Here is a 20,603-nt window from a genome sequence, read left to right on the forward strand (position 1 = left end):
GGAATGACGAAGTTTTTTCCTCGGAAACCTTGCGCGACAAAGGCTTCATCGCGAAAACCTTGCGCAACAAAGGCTTCATCGCGCAAAGTCCCTTCAGTTTTTGGGTCAAAGCATTCAGTGCATGTGAATCAAATGAATCAATACCGTATTTAGTGCAGATGTTTGCACGACAAAGACTTCGTCGTGCAAGGTTCCAAACCTTCCTATAAGTTTGCGCTTCTGCTCTCCTTATTATTCACGATTCGTTTCGGAAACACTTTACTATTTTGCAGATTATAATCAATTTGTTCTTTTGATTCTTGGTAAAATGGTCGACTGTGGTGCGTGTTCATCAAAGACAATTAATGGAGAAGGTTCGGGAAAATGTTTGCGTTGTAAATTTTGCATTTTATATCAAGTTTATATTTAGCTTGAGTATTATGAATATATAGTTTGTTGATAGACAAGAAGAGTCCGACACTTTTGGTGGGAGCTACTACCGAATCACTTCTGATGAATTAATAGGGGCTGTGAAGTCAGATATGTGCATCAGGTTTTTGTCCGATGTTGGAGTATTAGTGCACGACAAATGTGGTGTGGATTGGGAGACTTGGAGAGCCACCCCTGAGGAGATGAAGATGCACTTGATCAATGAGCCAGCTGCGTGTGCTAAGTTATTAGTTAAATAATAATTATGCTTGTTAAATTTAATATAATAGTGATATTTTAATTTATTAATTTTCGCATGATAGCCTAATTGGGACATGGACAAAAGTAACCCAAATCTGATGATGTGCATCGACAACATCTTCAAGTCCCGTTTTCGGGAGTGGAAGTTTGATAATCAACATGTGGCAGAGCTACAGCAAGAACCAGAACAACCAGTGGAGGAGCAGAATAGTGTTTTTTTCTTCTTATAATTTTCTTGCTTATCTAAAAATGAATCTGAATTTGAAGTTTTTTTTACTATGAATGGTTTAATTAAATATGCACTTAATGTTTATTTTGAATAAAATTAATGTATTTTAATAAATATTTATATTAATTAATTATGCATGTTGAGCAAAAATTGTACATAATATGTAAACAAATAATTCACTCGACACAATTTCACCCTCATTCAGTTTTCCGAAGAGGGTTTTATTAATTCGAGTTCGACCCATTCTAGGCTACACGCCTATTAATTACAATCTTTCTTTTGGGAAAGAAATACCCTTTGATTCCAATTCGAATAAAAATGTAACTTGAGGAATTTGATGTTTGTTTGATTTTTGTGACTGCACATAGGTTGAACCCTAGATTGCCTACGTACCCTCTTGAGGGATCAAGTCACTCGTAGTTCATGGATTTGTTGAGATTTGATGCCTTGTGCAGTTTCAACTCGTGCAGGCAAGGAGGAGCATAATGCCTTATGCAGTTTTAGCTCATGCGGGCAAGGAGCATTTTGAAAATTTGATATGGCTTCATGCCATTTGAGACTTTTCTTCAGCTTTGTGCCATTTGAGACTTTGATACGGCTTCGTGCCCTTTGAAAACTGTTCTTCAGCTTCGTGCTATTTTGGTATTTGATAGCAGGAGTGAATTTAGTTTATATAAACCAGGGATTCGTTTCGATTTCACGGTTGCGTCTAAAATTTGATATTAGACTGCCTACGTATCCTTAACGGAATCAAACCGGCGTAGTTCGTTATCTTGATTTCATGGTTGTGTCTGAAAATTGATATCAAACTGCCTACGTATCCTTAACGGAATCAAACCAGCGTAGTTCGTAATCTTGATTTCATGGTTGTGTCTGAAAATTGATATCAAACTGCCTACGTATCCTTAACGGAATCAAACCAGCGTAGTTCGTAATCTTGATTTCATGGTTGTGTCTGAAAATTGATATCAAACTGCCTACGTATCCTTAACGGAATCAAACCAGCGTAGTTCGTAAATCAAAGTTGTCTCCAATATTTCTTTTTGTTTTAAACGCTTGAACTTGGTGCCTCCGAGATGCAGTAGTGAACTCTTATTTGGCACACATGTTTGCCAAAGTGATACTGCCCATATGAATAATATGAGAAAGCTACTCTTTTTCTTCTTTTCGAGTTTCCAAATAGTATTCTCATCTAATTTGCAGCAAGTAAAAAAAAAACTACTCATGATCATGACTAATGTTTTGAAAGCCACGTCACATTCACATAACTTGATGGTGCTTTTCACTTCTTTTTTTTTTTTTCTTTGTTTGTTGTCAGGGGATAGGTTGTCATTTTCCCTTTGCTTTTCTGGGACCTTTGTCAGTTTGTTCCCATTCATTTACCAATTCCCATGTGAACCACTTTTCCTTGCTTTGTCAATTCCTACGTGAGGTGTTCAATTCAAAGTGGGACTTCCAAGGGTCTTGATGACAGCAAACTTTACTTTTATATATATATTTTTTTATGTGGTTTAAAGCTTCCAAGCTCAGATAGATTTTTGGCTTCCAATTGCGGCAACTTTCCTCTCTTCTCCATGTGAGAAAACCCTCACATGATGGACTTCATTCATACCCCGTGAAATGTTTTAGAGATCCCTCCTTTCCTTAGCTCCCAGACTCGGTGGTCTCCGTCCCGAAACGGCAGGCAATCCCGATATACTTGGGTTCCGGGGATTTCGTTACATTTCAAACTTCTATTTGGATTGGGTGTTCGTGGATTTCAAAGTGAGAATGGGTAAGGTTTGTTGGAGCTCAAATTCTTTATTCAAATTCCTTCAATTTTACCTTTATTTCCCCCTCAAATTGCAAACCATTTTTATTTTTGCAGGTCACCAAAAAGCTTTCATTCTTTTCCTGCCGCCTTGCTCTTTGCCATTTTTTGTTTGTTCTTCTCTTTGTGGATCAAAAGCTCACCACTTTGCAGGTAGTTCCTTTATTTATTTATTTTTTCATATTCTGGATCTGCTTATGTATTTGGAGTGAAATAAAGCTCTAACTGTGATGAACTTGTCAATTCTTTCGTGCAGGCGTCCCTGGCAACGGCATCTCTTCGATTGGTTGTTGGACAAAACCATTTTGCAGCCCCGAGTTAGTTGAAGACAATTGTTGATTTATGGCTCAAAAGGTGAGAGTTTGCATCCTTAAATTCGTAGTAATGCACTCCTCGTATCTGCTGTATTTTGAATGAGTTTTGATGTATTTAGAGTGTAAGTATTCGCTGGCATTTTTGTTTCCACAGGGGAAATTATTTGACTGGTCTTGACAATGGGGATTTGGACACACTTTTTTGTGTTCCCATTCGTATTTCGTCTTGAATACTTGCCATATTTTCTAATTAACACTTGTACAAAGTAATGCTTTTCCCAAAATCTTTTGTAGTTTTGACTTGTCTTCTAGTCCATTGGGTGTTTTGCCATGTGAATGAGTTTTCTAAATAATTTGGCAGTAAGCTTCTCTTTCTTTGTAGACTTGGGACAACAAGTGTTTAATATAAAGGCTTTGAACCTTCTCTTTTTTTTTGTCCCATCTTCTCGTGGCAAAGAAGGCTTTGAACCTTTTTTTAAATGTTTGTGGCAGAAAAGCAGGTGAGAAATTTTGACGTGATGAAAACACTCTGTTCTTTCTTCACGTGACAAAGAAGGCTTTGAACCTTCTTTTAGCTGTTTATTCAAAGATTGGGAAATTTCCTTTCTTTCCTTTTTGTCTTGTAGTAGTCTTTGGTCAAGAGTTGTGTTTGAAAAACTTTTCTTCTTGTGGAATTGGACCAAGCAGGAGTCGGTCAAGGGGAGCAAAAGTTGCATTTTACTTCTTTTCCCTTGTTTATTTTGTCCACAAATGCATCTGTTTTCTCATTGGACAGCAAAGAATGACTTTCATTAGACCTTTGATTGGAACTTCACGGGGTGGTCTAGGCCACCCCGAAGAAATTCATGGGATTCTGGCAGCGGCGAGGAGCGGAGCCCTTTTGCGTTTTTGTTCTCTTCAGATTTAGACAGAAAGAAAACATGTGGCTGCTGCCATTTTTCTTTGGACTGCTTTGTGTTGTTTTTGCAGGTATAGAAGAGTAGTCGGACTACCATTTAAGAAACCTTCCCTACATAAAAAACCTTTTCCGGCAGTTTTCTTGTATAAACTGAAGGTTACTAGTTCTGAGTGTTTGGTTATGCACCCTTTTTCTTTACTTCCATCTGCAACACAACATTGAACTAGAGAAATAAAAATTAACAGAACTTATTTCATACCTGGTAATGAATGTTCTTCTTTTTTATCTTGACTCGAATGCACGAATGATTGGTCTCTTTGTTCTCTTTTCTGGCAGCAGTTCGTTGCCTTTTGATATTTCTCTCAAAGTTGCTTTTATTTTCTGCAGAGTTTCCCCTTCCTTTTTTCTGTCCTCCTTTTGTTGTTGCAGCTGATGCCCATTTATAGGCATCATAGGAGGGTTCTAGAGCTTGTTACGTGGGGAGAAGATGGAGGGCATGACTTCCTGCCACTCTCTCTTAACCCCTCTTAACTGACCCCACGTTTTTTTTGTTGCAGGAAATGAGGGAACCTGTTTATTGCTTCCCCCTTTTGTAGGAAATTTTTCCTTATTATTTTTTATTTATTTGTTTATGGATATTTGGTTTGTATGTAAAGCCCATTCTTATCTTTTGGGCTGGTTTACATCTTTGTTTTGCCTTGTTGCCTGACCCAATTTGTATGGACTCTATTTTTTTTTATGTTGTATATTTTTGTTGTTCAACAATGCATGAATGGTTTGATGAAATAAGTTCTTGATTTATTAAGTGTTTATGTGGTTTAAAAAAAAATTAAAGACTGAATGAAAAAAATTCAATTTTGTTTTTCTAAAAAATAAATAAATAATTAAAAAAAAGTATTGTGCGATAAAGATCTGTCATGTGAGACAACTTTGTGCAATGACATACCTTCGTCACTCTATGGGTGTCTGTGCAACGAATTGTGATTCGTTGCACAAAGTGTTCTAAAAACACGGTAAAGCATAGTTAGATGGCGCCAAATATGGAAGCACCATGTTTTGCACGATGGTGCTTTTGTCGCGCAAAGTTTTTTCACTTTATTGAATTTAACCAGAATGCAGGAAAGTAGAAGCTACAAAACAATTGCAGCAACTGCCTTCCTCATCAAATTTCCAGCCAATTCTATATGTGTTGCCGTTAATGTCGGAGATATATTTTCTTAAATAACTTATTTAATTTCAATTCATTTAAATTGTTTTGTTTGTAGTTTATAATTGTTGTGAGTTTATGTATTTGTATGCAAACATTTTTTTATGGATGTACAAAAAATGGTTTGCAATGTTCATATGAACTTAGTTTCTCGTTTAAGAATTAGTTGAATTTCGCGAATGGATGTGAAAGCATGACTACAGTCCAATTAATTCTTGAATTGTCCCATAATTTGGACAGTTTGAGAATGCACGATTAGATGTTGCATTTTGCGGTTCATGCATTAGAATTTGAACGTGGGAAATTTGCTAGCATCTATTTGTGTTCTTCAAGTGCATCGTAGTTTTTTGTATCTACGTTGTGCACTTGAAGAACTGCAGCGAGATGCTGCCGAAATTTTTCCACGTTCGAACTTTACTGTGTTGGAACAGTAAATTACAACACGTAATTGTGCATTCTCGAATGAGATATGACCTATACCAGAGGCATAAGGTGGCATATCATAATTGAAGTTGTTGTAACCCTTGTAAATTTTTTATGTTTGCAGGTGATATGGACAAATAATGGATACATAATCCTAACAGATGTGCTAATGATTATTTGGATGGAATAAATCAGTTCATTGATTTTGCAATTGCAAACAACCGGGGTTCAACTCAAATTCGGTGTCCTTGTAGAAATTGTAACAACTCAATGATTGAATATTTTGAAACTGTTCAATACCATCATTTAGTCAGAAATGGGATGATGGAGACCTATACAGATAAATCTATTGTGGACCCAAAAGAACAAATTATAGACATTATCAATAATGCTTTTCCAAACGCTAGTTCGAATACGGATGAGGAAGTAGAAGATGACGTCCCTCCCACCATGGACAATGAAGCATATGAAAAATATGAAAAACTATTAAAAAGTGCCAAGCAAGAATTATACCCCGGTTGCGAAGAATTTTCGGTGCTCACAACCCTTGTTGAGTTTATGCATGGCAAAATAAAGTTTTGTATGTCGAACCAGTGTTTTGATTACTTTTTTGGGGTTTTCAAGATGATGCTTCCAAAGAACAATTGCCCACCTAAAGATCATAAAAGTGCAAAGAAGGTGTTGAATAGTCTTGGATTAGGATATGAAAAAATTCACATGTGTAAAAATAATTACATTTTGTTTTACAAAGAGAATAAAGCGTTAGATAAATGTCATGTATGTAATGAGTCGCGGTTTAAAACAACCTCTCATAATAGAACAACAAAGATTCCATAAAAAGTTATGCGTTATCTCCTATTAAAACCCAGGTTGCAGGGATTGTATATGTTGACGCACATTGAAAGCGACATGAGGTGGCATAAGGACAGACGAATGAATGAAACTAAAGATACTAGATCGAGCTTAAGAAACTATAGAATTGCAATGGAGGAGCATGCAATTCAAGGATTGTGATCTCACCTTGCATGCAGTGACGATTATAATTGCAAACTCGACTATTTGATTACAATTGTAATTGCCAACTAAGAATGAGTACTTTTCAATTCATCAACCAAATTTACAAAATAAAATCCTGTAGCCGCAAAAACACTGATATAATAAGATTAAACAAACTTAGCCAATTATAAAAGTGATTCAATTATCAAATCCAAACCCATTTATAAAGCCATAATCCCTAATTTCAATTCGAATCTCAGCAACCAATGCGAAAAATGGAAATTACTCAGAGAAGACCGAAATACCTTTGACAATTTCAATTAAGAACGGATGTGTGAGAGATAAGAGAGAAAGAGACAAGATTGTCGTGGTGATCTTCGGAGTCTGAGGGAAGAGGATATTGATAGATTTGCGATGGCGATGAAGGTGAAAATGATGGTGGACAATTATGAAGTGAGAGAGCAAGCAAGTGATGTGTGTGAAATAGCTTTCGGCACGCGATGATTTTTTATTTAAAATCCTTTTTGTTTTTTTTTTAATAGGCCATCGTGGTTATTAATTAATGTGCATTTTCATTTTTATCTTTAAGTTTTTATACCATGTTGTTTATAAACATTATATTCATTTAACAAACAATATTATCTACACTAAGAAAAAGGAGGTTGGCTAATCCTCACAATAGGCTAGCAGGAAATAAGCATGGTCTTACTAGCATTAATTACCCAATACACAATAAATACAAAATTAACTCTTTAACAGAACCATTGCGATGAGGACATACGTCCATCACTCGTGTACACATTGAACAAATTAACATGCACCCGCACGCTTTAAATATGGTATTAATGGCCTTACTAGCATTAATTACCCAATACACAATAAATACAAAACTAACTCTTTAACAAAACCATTGCGATGAGGACATATATTAATTGATTTAGTAGCATAATAAGCAATATCATTTTATACCTTTCACGATATAAAATAATTTATTAAAGCAAGGAGTGCGGTATAATTTCCTTTTTTAGGGGTTTAAAGGGGGACTGGTGAGAGAATTATATCATTTAACTCTTATGGTATTAGTTATATATTGAAAACTATAATCGCATATATTTATTTCGTCATAGTTTTTTTTTTGTTGAAAAAAGTTCGATATTTATTGCAAATCAAATTGAACACATACAATTTTGAGGATAGTGTGCATAATGGGCCTCAATAAAAACCTTGTCGGGGCTTTCAACCCGATCTAAGGAAAAGAGTGTCCTGCACTACAAAAGAACCTATCCTCCAAAGACAATACATCAAAGCTATAAACTTTCTTCAATCAAAACATTCCTAATCAAATCAAGAGGATCTTCAAACCATATGAATACTTGGTTACTACCCACCCCCATACGAGCAAGACGGTGTCCAGCAGAGTTGCCTTCCTTAGGCACATGGGTGACCATCCACTTAGGGAACGACTGAATGAGAAAACGAAGATCATTAATTAAAGGACCCAACAACGGACAATCGGCATCCTTCCCTTTCATTGCAGCCAATACCAAACTGGAATCACCCTCAAATATGAAACTGGAACCACTTAGACAGCAATCTTAGGCCAAAAGCACCACTTAACGTGTAGCAAATAGCTCAGCCTCAAATGCAGAGCCTATCCTTCCACTAAAACCAGATGTAGCTGCTATTAGAACTCCTTCATGATCACACAAAACCACCCCATAGCCACCTCTCATCCCATTTTGCACCCATGCCCCATCAAAATAGCATTAGACCCAACCAACACTGGGCTTACTCCACCGTTGGACAGGAAGATTAGATTTCTTCGAAGACGTCTTGTGCCATTTTTTATACTCCTGCAGCCAATTCTCGACCAAACCACCACTTCCTGCGACGACAACCCTGCTCCATTCCACACCATCTCATTTATGTTTTTCCATAGCATCCAAGTGATCATCAAACAAAGCTCAAACTCCGAGGGGGGAGAATGGGTAGCAATGTTCAACAACCATTGCAGAAACTGTTGCTCTTCTCTAGCTACAGATCGTACACCCAGGCCTCCAAACAACGTAGCCTTTGCCAAATTACAATCCTGCAACACATGTTCCGTCAACTCATTAGTCGACCCACAAATCATACAGAGATTTTTCACATTCACTTTCCATTTAACAAGATTGGACTTTGTAGGAAGAGCATCTAAGCATGCCCTCCAAGGACAAATCTTTACTTTCCTTGACACACAAGCATTCCACAACTTCCGCCACAACCTGTCACGGCAATCATCCTGCGAAGAGTTAGAAGCACTCACACCTTCTCACTCGCAGATACCATCTCCTTAGCAACAACATAAGCACTCCGCACCGAGAACTTCCCATAATGTTCGTAGTATCAGAATCGTCTATCACCAATTGTCCGAAAGCTTAACGGAATAGTTAGGATTCACTCAACCTCCTCTTGAAAGAATAACTCTTGAAGCAGGTCAACATTCCAACTCCGCGATTAGGACACTATTAACTTGTCCACCGTAGCATCCCTATCCCAGTTCACCAGCGGGGGACTTAGCACTTTAAAACAAGAGTCTCTCAGCATCTAGTTGTCATCTTAAATCTTGATATTCACCCCATCTCCCACTTGCCAACGGTGCCCCTTAGTTATCACCTTCCTTGCAGTCGCAATACTCCTCCAGACATATGACCCATTAACAGTGACCAGGGCATTAAGAAATTCAGTGTTTGGGAAGTACCGTGCCTTAAACACATGATAAGCAAGGGACTCAGGTTGGTGAGTAAACCTCCAAGTTTGTTTTGCCAACAAAGCTAGGTTAAAGGCATACAAATCCATGAATCCCAACCCCTTTTCGAATTTAGACTTACATAATTATCTCTAGTTAAGCCAATGTATTTTCCTCTTTCTCGGATCACTACTCCACCAAAATTGTGCAATCATAATATTCAACTTTTCACAAAACGATTTGGGAAGAAGAAAACATTGCATGGAATACATAGGGAGCGTATGCACCACGGTCTTTACAAGCAACTCTCTACCCTCACAACACAACAAGCCCTCACGCCAACTTTGAAGTTTTTTCCAAAGCATATCATTGACATAGGCAAAAGTTTCCTTCTTCGACTTTTGAATAAGGACTGGTAGGCCTATGTACCTATCAAGGAACTCTACTCTGATCACTCCCAAATAGTTACCAAGGAGTTTGTCAACAATGGGAAGATTATTACTAAAAGACACACAACTTTTCTCAAAGTTCACAGCCTGCCCTGACGCCATCTCATACACTCGTAAAATTTTCTCGATACTCTGACATTCCTGTAATGTAGCCCGAGAAAACAGAAAGCTATCATCCGTAAAAAAGAAATGATGGATAATCGGGGCCTGGCGACAAATTATGATACCCTTCAACACACCATTAGCTTCCGCTAACTTGAGGAAATCCGACAATCCTTCGGCATACATAACAAATAGGTAAGGGAAAGTGGATCCCCTTGTCGAACTCCCTTATCAAGCTTCACATACACAATTGGATCCCCATTCAGTTTGAAAGAATAAGTCACGGTAGACACACACATCATTACCATATGGATCCAAGTCGAAGAAAACCCCATGCGCCGCATTATAGCCTCCAAGAAGTTTCATTCCAATCTATCATACACCTTACTAGTATCCAATTTTAAAGCCATAAGCTTATTCAACCCTGAAGTCGTTTTATGCATGTAATGAGCAACCTTTGCTGCTATTAAATAAATATCTGAAATCAGCCTTCCTGGAATGAAAACACTCTGAGTAGGGGAAATAATGTAAGAGAGAATGTTCTTCATTCTATTCACTAAAACTTTCGCCAAGATTTTATACAACATATTACAAAGGCTGATAGGTCGCAATTGAGCCATCTTAGTCGCCTCCTTGACTTTGGGAATGAGAGTAACGTGTGTATAGTTAATTTTCCAAAGGATACGTCCCGATAACATCATTTCTCGGATACCATTGCACACATCAGCCCCTACAATGACCCAATGCTTTTGATAAAAGCCAGGCGACATGCCATCAAGACTCAAAGCCCTTGTAGGATGCATTTGAAAAACAGCACACTTCACATCATCATCCGTGATAGGCCTCCCGAGTTCAGAGTTCATCTCTACCGTAACTGACAGTGCAACCTTGCATATGATATCTTCAAAATTAACTACCTCTGAAGCCTTGAATAATGTGATGAAATAATCAACCACGACACGTTCCATACCCCCTCGGTCCTCAAGCCACATACCTTCTTCATCCATCAGTCTATGCAACCAATTTATCTTTTGTCTTCAATTAGCTTTCTAGTGGAAATGCTTAGTGTTTTGATCACCAAGCTGGACCCAATTCTCCTTCGCCCTTTGGCGCCAAAATAATTCCTCTTATTCTAACAGGAAGTTCAACCTTCCAATAAGGGATTTCTTCTGCTCAATAAAATCTACCATGAAAGGATGGCCCAATAGAATAGTAAGTTTGTCTTCAACTTCCCTAATCTCTTGCAGCCCCGTCCTGGCTTTACAACTAACCCAATTTGTCAACAACATCCTTGTTGCTTTGATCTTTTTCGTAACTTGAAAAATGGGGGAACTGTCCACATTTAACTCCCACATATTCCTAACCACCTCGGCACAACCCTCATGCATGTTCCAAGCATCCTCGTATCGGAAAGATCTCTTCCCTTGGATAAAATTACTTCCGTCCCAAGTTAAGAAAACTAGAGCATGATTAGAATAAGTCTTATCCAAATGCTGCACTCTAAATTGTGAGAAAAGGTCAACCCACTCCTAAGTCCCCAATGTACGATCCAATCGTATCTTAATACCACCGCCTCGTGTAGTAAACCAAGTGTACTTATTCCCAGCATAGCCTAAGTCAATGAATTTACATGTCTCCACCACATCCCGAAAACCCTCCATCTGTCCATTACTCATACGATTTCCCCCTTCCTATTCATGAGATTGGAAAATCTCATTAAAATCACCGATACAGAACCATGGATGAGACGCATTCCCACATAATGTGCCAAGTAGTTGCCAAGACTTGGCACGATCACTCATTGCCGGAAAACCATAAAAGCTAGTAAACCTCTAATATTTCACAGTCTCAGGCACCCCAACATCAAAATCCAAGTTATTCTGCAAGTAAGACCACAAATTCAAGTTGAACTTTTTCTTCCATAGCACACACAACCCATCGGAGCCACTTCTGCTATCTACTGTAAAACTTCTATCAAAATTCAATTTCAACCATAGACGTTCCATCTGATGAGCATTGCTTTTAGTCTTACATAGGAACACTACCATGGTATCCTTACTATGGATTAGGTGGTGAAGCGCATGAACTGCACGAAGGTTCCCAATCCCCGACAATTCCAACTCAAGTAACTCATTGCTCCCAACAGGGTTGATCTCCATCAATGTCCACCGATAAAATAATATACTCCATTTTATCCATGAGTTTCCTACGCCCTCCAAGGGAATGGGGACCTCGAACTCCTAACCTTCCCTTTGAATACGTTTACCAAGTTCCGGTAATGTCGACCCAATCATAGCCTGGGGATTGGAAACTGAGTTATCCATCAACAACCCACCCCTTGTACGATGTCTACGTGAATTCTTCCTTTTCTTCTACTGAAGCTGCTCAATGATAGCAAAAGATTGAAAGGATATGAGCCCAGTTCAAAGTGCCCAGCCTTAGAAAAACCTAAACAGTCTGTAGACAGGTTATGATTCACACTAAAGTCCATAGGGGCAGCATTCTAACTCGGGCTTGATTTGGAGAGAAGACGAGGCCCACCTAATTCCAAACCACTATCTACCACATCACCAAGAGGCCCACACCTTAGATGAGGTACCTGATTTGAGGAACCGTCTTCGTTAGATGGCACAACATTCAAACCAATACCAAATAAACATAAGCCTCCAAAACTAATGGACGTGTCCCTAGTAATATCCCTCATAACAGCCGCAATCATAGGGATCTTCTGATAAGAAACGATGGCTAAGGAATCAATGACCATCTTAGCAGGCTTCAAATCAGAAATCAAAACCACATTCAAGTCGAGTATGATAACCTCGTCATTAGGATCCCTTAACTCACGCTCTTACCCTTGAAAATTGCCAACCAACTCACCTAACCTGGTCACCACCTCGCCGTCCGCTACCATCCCCGGAATACGACCAGCTAGCCCCTGCTCCTCGTCCTCATCCTCAACATCCACTGGCACTTTCATGGACCAGCCTGGCAATGGACCCAAACCAAAGCGAGTGCCTTAAGGTCTACAATAACTAGGATCAAGAACATCACTCTAAAACCACCTACCATAGGGTTTTGGAAGATCATCCTTGTTTTTCCCCTTAAACTCATCGTATTGCTCTTCCATATGCCTAATTATCCCGCAGATAAAGCAAGTAACTGGTAGCTTCTCATATCGAAGATCAATGCTTACCAAAGAACCCTCAATAAATAATAACAAATTTTCTCCTCAAAGGTTTCGTAATATCAAGAGCAACACGGATATGCAAAATCCTCCCTTAAATATTGTCTCGTCTGCTCTAATCATTGAGCACATGCTCGCCTATCTAATAGCCAATGAACTGCCCCTTGTGGCGGTCATGTATGCAAGAGGCAAACCCTTGATTTGAATCCAAAATTCCTTAGTATTAAGGGCAATCCAACTGGGATGAGCCAATGTATCGGCCTCGCCCAAAACTAGTAACGCCCCGTCGTACAACCAAGGTCCACCTTTCAGTACCATCGCTCTCTCTCGCTAGCTATCGAAACCAAATGAAAATAGGTCGTCCTCTAACTTTACAATCGACACTCAAGCTTTAGGTCGCCAGAAATGCATTATTTGTTGGAATAATTCGGGTCTAATTGCTATAATATATCACATAGAAAATCAAGAAACAATTCATGCAATTATATATATCACAATAAGTCATGCACATGAGTAACCAATGTTAAATGAACATGATATAATGGATTAGAAAAACCTAGAAAATACAATCAAGACAAGTGTTGGACACTTTGTCCTTAAGACAAGTTTACGCCCCACTACGGTGCTCATGGTTAATCGGCACATGTCTCCCAAGATACAATGACCACGTCCTTGTAATAGTAGCACTCCAAATCACAAGGCTCCATGAACCACGATTGTGTTGAAAACTTTCTCATCTGGACTCAATGAGACTATCTAATATTTAGTGCACTCGATGTATGATTATGTAAACAATGAAAAGTTATTTTGTGATTACAGGGGGCTTTCCTATTTATAAAATGTGAGATACCTCTTTGGAAAGCATGTGACTATTCATGAAGTGTCAAAAGTTGCAGCTCTTCATTTGAGTAGACACATCTTTCTATCAAAAGGCTCCACTTCTAATTTTCATTCAATTAATCAATTTAATATAATAATATTATTATTAAATTTGCCAACAATCCCCCACATGAATGGAAATTGACTTAATACCATGCAAATGACAATGTAGACACTAAAGAGATAATTCAATAGGAAAAGTACTGCATCAGTATAGGTGGCTTTTGGCTTTGAACCTTCTGTAGTGGATTACTATCGAATTTACTTGGCTAATTAATGAACGCGATGTCTTGGACTGCTCAGCCGTTTGTATAAACCAAGATAATAGTAATCGCACAATACCCTTCCAGACACCCTGTGGTTGCTCGGTTATGTTCATTTTGGCCCCGAACAATTCTTGGTTTCTCATGAGTGCTTTTAGAAAACTAAGCCCTTCAAAAAATTCTCATAGGAACGGCCCCATTCCTCACTCAAGATAGGCGACTTCCCATTAAAAGTATCCTGCAATACCCCACTTGTTATTTCCAAGTATAGGAATCATTAAAAGTAAAGTTTATCCTAAATACGCTGCAGATAGCACTGTTTCATCATAGGACATATGTAGTAGGTAATCTCCACAATGCTCCCATTGAATCATCCATAATTCGATTGTCCCTTTGAACCTAGATCTTGGGATCTCCAGTCAACTAGGTGGGTTGCCATTATGGTGATTGTTAAGATGTAGGCTTTTAACCCATTCCCCTCGATGATACAACTTACTCTCTAGTCAAACCTTTAAAAATTGGTACCACTAGGTTGACTACTCATTATATGGCCATCACAAACATTATATCCATGCATGGAAATTATTTCCTTTGAGAGTAGTTGTTTTCCAATGTAATTACTCCAAACATGTGTTCGAACTTGATAAGTAATTTGCTAACACTTGAGTAAACTCCCCCACATTTAAGATATTTATAAGAAGGTCCCCAACCTTGCCATACCTTAAATAATTACTCATTACAAAAGATGACATTTTTATTGTCATATTCAATTAACAAATTATATTTTCATTCTTCTTAAATAAATTTCATATCTCAAAAATAGATAAGCTACCCCCCCCCCCAACAATTCTTCGATAATTGTGGTTAATTTTAACGTCATCGTTAAATCGATCACCTTTTTTTTTCTTTTAAGAAGTAGGAAACAACTAAGATAGACCTTATATATCTAGCTTCTTAGGCCTTCATGCCTCACTAGCCATTATGGGAAAAACACTTCTTGGCTTTTATCCTTTCCTTGTTAGTAACATGCATGACCATTCATATGCTTACTTCATAAGCATCATCATGTCTAATACATTTTTTTTTTCAAATATCCCACGTTTTAATGTCTGGTCTTTTCCTTTCCAAAGACCAAATGTTTTGACTTAAAACGTCACTTTTATTGTCACAATAGAATGTCAAATTGATTGCTTTATGAATAATCATGAGTCAGGGAAAACTCACTTCGCAATGACATATCATATATCACACTGACCTTTGGATAGTCATGTTTGTTCATGTTTAAAACAAGAAAGGTTTTGTTCTTAAATCACAATAATTTGTAAAGCAACGAAAACCCGAAGGATCACATCCTCATTGCTACACTATCTTTATACTAGTTCATGAGGAAATGACAACATTCAGTGATTACCCACTGGGTTGGCAGCCAACCTTTCATTGCAATGTAACCGATGTACATAACAAGTTAAAATAAAATTTCGAACCGAAAGTGAGAAGGAAAATAGAAGTACAACCATTCAAACAGCGAAATGTAATAACAGCATATGTATAAATCTCAAAGCAATGTCCGAGATCAAACAACATACATGAATAAAAGGCCTTTATTGTAAATGCAGTCATACCAACGGTAGCACATAACATTTAACCTAATATTCAGTGCCAAAGATAAGTATGTTATGCGAAATGCATGGTAAATCTACCCAGTCTAAAAAACGCATCCTTTCAGAAGATAAGTTTTCCCTACATACCAATCTTAAAACCCTTACACACTTGAGACTACTAGAACAAAAGTTGTGAAACAAAACCTTTATCCTTTTGCATGCATATTTCAGAGAATTGAAATTAACGAACTCATTATCAACAAATACATGAATTTAATTAGTGTAATGTCAGAAAATAAAATGCATATATGCAGGTATATATATTAGTATAACTTTTCTGTGCCATCATTACTCACCCAACAAGAGAAAATCACAATAGATTTCAAAGCAGTGCATGACCAATGTTGTCCAGAAAATTAAAACCCACAAGCCAAATTATAATAGCAATAAACCAATAAACTTGTAAAGAATATTTGGTTCAATTAACTATATACAAACGAACAAAATAATGATGAAAGATTACGAGATGGCATCTTTTGAATCACATTAATTTGCAATATATTTGGAAACAGTTAACATAGGTATTGTTTTATGCAAAACTAGAAACCAGAACATTCTACCATTAAAAAGAAAATCCAAGCAGAAACATACACGATAGAATATTGTTCTCAAACAAACATAGCAATCAAACCATAAGCTTGTCTTAAGATTGTTGGAATAAATAGGGTCTAATTAAATCACATAGAAAATTAAGAAATAATTCATGCAATTATATATCACAATAATGCATGCACATGAGTAACCAATGTTAAATAAACATTATATAATGGATTAGAAAAACGTAGAAAATGTTGAAAAAGATATATGGGTTTGAAGTGTATTTCATTGATATGTGAAACACAAATATATACAATTACATAACTTGGTTAGCAAGAAATTATCCCTACAAGTTAGGAATACAACTATAACTAGGATTACTAGTATACATAGATTCCAACTACGTTTCTACTTGTCTAACACTCCCCCTCAAGTTGGAGAGTGGATGTCAAGAACTCCCAACTTGCGTAACATACTCGAAAACTTGTCTTTCCCGAGAGGCTTGGTGAACAAATCCGCCAACTGGTGTGTCGTACCAACATACTTGGTTCTGCAATCTTATCTCGTATAAAGTGACAATCTATCTGAATGTGACGAGTCTGCTCATGAAAAACAGGATTAGCTGCTATATGTAATGCTGCTTGATTATCACAAAATAAAACGAAAGGACCATCGAAAGGAATGTTCAAGTTTTTCAATAGAAACCGAAGCCAAATTAACTCATAACAAGCACCTGCCATAGCCCTATATCTTGCTTCTGCTGAAGAAAGCGAAACAGTTTTCTGCCATTTTGTTCGCCACGAAACCAAAGAATTGCCTAAGAATACACAATACCCAATAGTCGAACAGCAAGTGATAGGACATCCTGCCCAATCAGAGTCACAAAATGCAGTTAACTTGGTCTGGTTTTCAGAACGGAATAATAAGCCTTGACCTGGAGTAGCCTTGACCTGGAGTAGCCTTCAAATAACGAACAATATGAAGCGTAGCATCCATATGAGGTATCATTGGCTCATGCATAAAACGACTCAGAACATGCACAGAATAGGTGATATTAGGCCGAGTTATAGGATAGATCAACCGTCTTACTAATCGGCGATACTTTTCAGGATCCTTGAGAAGTTCTCCCTTATCAGATAATTTTGTGTCGTCCATAGGGAAAGTAATGGGTCGTGCTCCCAAAAAACCATGATCCTTGAGAATCTCTAATGCATACTTGTGCTGTGAAATATAAATCCCTTCTTTGGAACGAGAAACCTCAATGCCCAAAAAATATTTTAAATCACCAAGGTCTTTAATCCGAAAATGATCACGGAGAAAAGACTTCAGAGAATCAATACCACAAACATCGTTGCCTGTAATCACAATATCATCCACATAAATAAGCAAGGCTGTAAAAGAAGTACCAGACTTTTTAGTGAACAATGAATAGTCAGCGTTGGATTGTTAAAAGCCAGCGGAAAGAATGGCAATGGTGAATTTGGCAAACCATTGGCGAAAAGCCTGCTTGAGACCATAAAGAGACTTGTGGAGGCGACACACAAGATTCTCCCCCTACCACCCAAGACCAGGAGGAACAGACATATAAATTTCCTCATGCAAGTCACCATGCAAAAAAGCATTATGAACATCAAGCTGGTGAAGAGACTAAGACTGACTAGCAGCAAGAGCAAGTAGACAACGCACTGTAATCATCTTAGCAGTGGGAGAAAAAGTGTCATGATAATCAATACCTTCAGACTATGTGTAACCTTTAGCAACCAAGCGAGCTGTATAACACTCAATGGAACCATCAAGATTATACTTCAGCTTATACACCCATTTACAATCAATGGGAATTTTTCCAGGGGGCAAGGTAGTCAAAGTCCAATTACCATTGTCATGTAAAGTTGTAAGCTCTTCAGTCATGGTACGACGCCAATTGGGGTCACTAGCAGCCTCGGCATAGGATGATAGCTTCACATTCCGACTGACAGAATTAATATATGAAAGATGTTTGGGAGAGTAACGGTGGTAAGAGAGAAAATTACAAAGAGGATATCGCGTACCTTTTGCATAACCAGGCTGTGAAGTTGAGGATTGGTGTGGTTGCAAAATCACCTGCGAGCAAATGTAGTCTTTTAAATATGAGGGGGTTTTGTGGGTACAGGAAGAAGTGCGTTGGGTTGGGGGAAGTTTAAGAGGATGCGTGGGGTGCGAAATAGGGGGGTCCGTGACTAGGGGTGGGAATCTGGGTGATGTCGGTAAATGGAGCAAAGAGGGTAGTAGTGGGAGGGTGGAGAGGGGATGTAATAACATGAGAAGGGATTGTGGAAGTGGAGGTGGGTGAGGGAGCAGGTGGGGCCAAGAGGGTGGGAGTGGGATAGTGTGCATGTGAAGTGGCAATAGGTGAAGGTGAGGTGGTGTCAGGAATTGGTGGATGGGAAAGGTCCACTTTAAAATTAGGGACACAAAAAACATCTTTTAAATGAACGGAGGAATTTAAACGAAGAGTGCCAGTTAAAGTAATTGGAGCAGTAACACCACTAGGCAAAGAAACAGGTGGCAAGTGCGAAGTTGAAGTATTAACCAAACATGAAGCTGAAGAAATAATATGATCAGTAGCTCCGCTATCAAGGATCCATTGACCAAGACGAGAAGTTACAGGTAACAAACCTTTGGCAAAGTCATTATTAAAAATGGCATGAGCCTGAGGAGACGATTAAGGGTCTGCAACATTAGTGAGGGCAGCAAGGACATGGGAGTGTTCTTCCATAGAGAGGTACGGCATTGCAACTTGGACATCCTTCAAGGTAGGTGGGCCGTGCACGTGATGGGCTGAGGGAGGGACGGTGGGAGGGTGGGCCTAGAGACTGGTGGTGGGACAAGTGTCTTTAGTGTTGCTGCTGCACACAGTGCCGCATGAAGAACCGGCTATTACAAGGGATGTGGATGAGCAACGGGGTGGCCGCCACGGTTGCCCATGAAGGGGATGACCAACAGGGTAGCCATGGAGTTTATGACAATTTTCCCGGGTGTGAAAGTCATAGTTGCAATAGGTGCAATGAAGAAGGGGACGGTCGAAGGATGTACGAGAGGAGGAGCCACGGACCACCATAGCAGCAAGTTGATTTGCATAATAGAGGGAGCCCAATGAGCGCTGTTTTTCTGCCTTAGAGACTGAGGAACAAGCTTGGCGAACAATGGGTAGAAGGTTCATCAAAAGGATTTGGTCCCGAATAGCAGAGAATGACTCATTGAGTCACATGAGAAATTGCATAAGTTGTTGCCGATCATTCTTAGCACCATAAGAACAGGTGCGATGTTCGTTATATGAGGCAAGTTCATCCCAAAGACCTTTGAGATGAGTGAAATAGGCAGAGACAGATGAAGTACCTTGGGAGATGGTGGCGAGTTCACGGTTGAGTTGGAATATGCGGGGAATGTTGCTTTGAAAGAACCGTTCGCGAAGGTCGTCCCAGACGGCTTTGGTAGTGGTGGATAAGAGAACAGACTCGACAAGCTCTGGCTCCAAAGAGTGAAAAAGCCAAGAAAGAATCGTATCATTGCAGCGGCGCCAAGCTGCGTGCGTATCAGGATCCTCGGAGGATGATGGTTCTTCAATGTCGCCAGTAATGAAGCCAAGTTTGTTCTTGGCGCTTAAAGAAATATGTATTCCACGTGCCCAGGTGGTATCATTATCTCCATTTAACTTTCTGGAGACAAGAACAAGATTAGGGTGATCAGAATGGTGGACAAAAAAAGCGTGATTGTGATCATTGTCTCCCATGAAGGAAGAACAAGAATGGTAGAAGAAGGCTGCCGAAAAAAAAATAAATAAATAAAGGTTAGGTTTTGAAACCTGCTCTGTATACCATGTAGAAAAAGATATATGGGTTTGAAGTGTATTTCATTGATACTTGAAACACAAATATATACAATTATATAACTTGGTCAGCAAGAAATTATCCCTACAAGTTAGGAATACAACTATAACTAGGATTACAAGTATACATAGATTCCAACTACGTTTCTACTTGTCTAACAGAAAATATGATCGAGACAAGTGTTGGAAACTTTGTCCTTAAGACAAGTTTATGCCTCACTACGGTGCTCATGGTTGATCGGCGCATTTCTCCCAAGATACAACCACCAAGTCCTTGTAATAGTAACACTCCAAATCATAAAGCTCCATGAACCGCGATTGTGTGGAAAACTCTCTCATATGTACTCAATGAGACTCTCTAATATTTAGTGCACTCTATGTATGATTAT

At 38.6% G+C, this 20,603-nt stretch overlaps 1 long non-coding RNA gene across 3 annotated transcripts; it reads left to right on the plus strand.

Moving 5' to 3' along the window:
- Positions 1-2,346: 2,346 nt before the first annotated feature.
- On the plus strand, positions 2,347-4,685 carry LOC126624224 (uncharacterized). Of its 3 annotated transcripts, none has more exons than XR_007624012.1 (4): positions 2,347-2,672; positions 2,766-2,861; positions 2,965-3,062; positions 4,308-4,685. It is a non-coding gene; the product is annotated as an uncharacterized LOC126624224 (long non-coding RNA). The 3 variants fall into 3 exon arrangements; XR_007624010.1 differs by having other exon boundaries at positions 2,350-2,672; positions 4,478-4,685; XR_007624011.1 differs by having other exon boundaries at positions 2,360-2,672; positions 2,965-4,685.
- The last annotated feature ends 15,918 nt before the right edge of the window (positions 4,686-20,603 follow it).

Source organism: Malus sylvestris, chromosome 5 (assembly GCF_916048215.2).
Source record: "Malus sylvestris chromosome 5, drMalSylv7.2, whole genome shotgun sequence".
Lineage (NCBI taxonomy): Eukaryota > Viridiplantae > Streptophyta > Magnoliopsida > Rosales > Rosaceae > Malus > Malus sylvestris.